The sequence below is a fragment of the Agrilus planipennis genome, unplaced genomic scaffold, assembly GCF_000699045.2.
Source record: "Agrilus planipennis isolate EAB-ADULT unplaced genomic scaffold, Apla_2.0 scaffold224, whole genome shotgun sequence".
Lineage (NCBI taxonomy): Eukaryota > Metazoa > Arthropoda > Insecta > Coleoptera > Buprestidae > Agrilus > Agrilus planipennis.
In genome coordinates, this window is record NW_020439296.1 from 365816 (window position 1) to 368498 (window position 2683).

The following is a 2683-nucleotide window of genomic DNA, read 5'->3' on the forward strand; positions in this document are numbered from 1 at the left end:
AAACTCCACTTTTTCGCTGTAAAATACCTATTGCTCTGAATGCTGATGTATTCAATGTATAAGCGCATGCAGCATTACCGTGACTTATTTCAGAGGAACATTCTTGTTGTCTTTTCCCATTGTAGAAGTTCCTTGTGCATTTTGGAAAAAGATTTTCTCAAATTTTCTGTTCTTTATTACTATTTTAAAAACTTTCAATCATTTTTAGTTTTTCATTAAGTAGGTAAATTTTATCATCACAGGGTCGTTAGTTTGGAGACTTGTAGAACATGTATTTCCCTATTTTTGTATGCTAAGTTGATCTTCCCATTTTCCGAAAACTATAACATCACGTATCATTTACTATTTACACACTGTAATCTAATTTAGACCCTCCCTTGCCTTCCTATAGTTTTGTTTTCGCTTCTGGTATACCTCTGTGTAGTCCTTCATGTTCCAGAAAGTGATCTGTTTTTCCCTATTGACACTTACAGCGTCCTTTGCTCTCCTAGTCTTTTCAATATATCCTAATTTCCAACATGTTCTATGTATGGTGTTTTCATCATCATCCTGTAACATCACATTTCAAATGTTTCTAGTGAGCGATAATTAAATTAAAACAAAAAGGAAGTTCTTAAAATTGGAATTAAGAGCACAAAATATGAGAAATTTGTTTTTAGGCACGTACCTACAAGGAAATTTAAAGGAAAAGAAAACAAAAATTTTCATCTGAAGCAGGTCATCTTAATGAGACATTCTCAATTTGAATATTAAATTGACATAGGTACCCAATGATTATAAGCCGACAAATGAAAAAATATCGAAATTTTATATGCGTACATATATANCCTACAAGGAAATTTAAAGGAAAAGAAAACAAAAATTTTCATCTGAAGCAGGTCATCTTAATGAGACATTCTCAATTTGAATATTAAATTGACATAGGTACCCAATAATTATAAGCCGACAAATGAAAAAATATCGAAATTTTATATGCGTACATATATATATATATATATATATATTTACTCAGTGGAATCGGAAAATGCAAATTAGGCCTTTTTTATTTCGGTAATCTGTAAACAGGTGGTGGTGCAAAATAAGCTTATATCCTGAGATGAGAACTAACTTTTTAAATAAGAGATAGAACAACTGTTTTTTGTTTTTTTTTTTTATTCCTGTCCTGTAATCTTGGCTGATTTTTGTATGTATTCTTACACTGGGGTGCGCTGAAAAATTTCATCATCCCTTGTGTGATTATGAAATAAGTTCCCTGTTTAAAGTATCTTAAGATATTTGGATGTTTCATTCTTACCAGCAGTCCACCTGATGTACAGTCTAATGCAAGGCAGAAGTTTCTCTTCAGCCTCCTTTTAGGAATCATGGGACTGCTGCCTCAGTATTTGTCTAAATAGTTAAACGAAGCTACAGAAAACCTTCGACCAGAGTAGACAGAGGTGAAATTGAGTCGGTTTTAGTTGAGACTGCTAGATCACGACGTTGGGTAAGCATCCGCACATAAAAGGTATAACTTGATTTATATACATAGGTACGAGAGGTTTCAGAAACGGACAAAACAAGGCAGCTTAACTGTAAGGGCTCAATTTTTTCCATTAACACGGAAATCCAGAAAAATGGTAGTGGAAAGACAACTACATTGTAATTCTCTCGCGATGCTGGCAAGCGATTAGCTATACATTGCTAACTGTTGTTTCTCACACATTCTAATGATTCATAACATTTAAGATCAGTCCTACAGTTAAACACAATATTTATGTTTGGTGGTTATATTAGACCATTTTCGGTTTTTCTAATTTTTTTTGTATTTACCCATAGTTGTGAAAGATATTTTATATTGAACGGATGATGGTACCACTCAAATTTTGAAATGTGTTTTTTTCTTATTACATGTATAAGTATCCATAATTTAAAAAAAATTGGTACGGTGTAGTTAATATGAAATGTAGTTAATAATGGGAGAATACAAAAAATTGGCAAAAATGCCATGTGTTTAACTGCTATTATGTTATAAATTATTAGAATAAGTGTAAATATCATTAAAACAATTATTATAGTATACTTATTGAACTGTTCTGGGGCCCACTTTCAACCTAGTCCTTTTCTCCTCAGTATTTTTATGCATTTCGATTTTCCTAATTATAATTCCCTCCAATTTTACAAAAAAAAAATAGCGAGAGAACAAAATAATGCATAATTTTTGATATGATAGTCTCATTTTTTAATAATATTCGCCTTTCACAACATACATGCGTCATGACCAAAATAAACTTAAAGTGTTCGTACTAGTTTTAGAAGGTTTCATAAGCTTTCTTTTTTTTTGAAATTTATTTTTTATATTCCTTATATAATTTTTTCCTAATCACACGAAATAAGGAAACTTAGGAAACCTCTCATGAATACTGTTTTTTTTTTCATTCAAAAATTTTAATAAAAAAAAGACGAAAAAAGGCAAATTGTATATAAATGAGTGTGTGATAATTTGTTACATTTGTTTTGTGTTTTGAATAAAAATATTTATATATATTTAAAAAAGACAGATTAAAGACGTTAAATTTAATTAAAGTCTACATATCACCATTTTATTGGAAAGATCGAATTAAGCAATAAAAGTTGTTAGTCATTGTGCGGTAATATTGTAAGGGTAGTTTTTGTTATTGTACTGATTTAATAGGTAATGGCATAA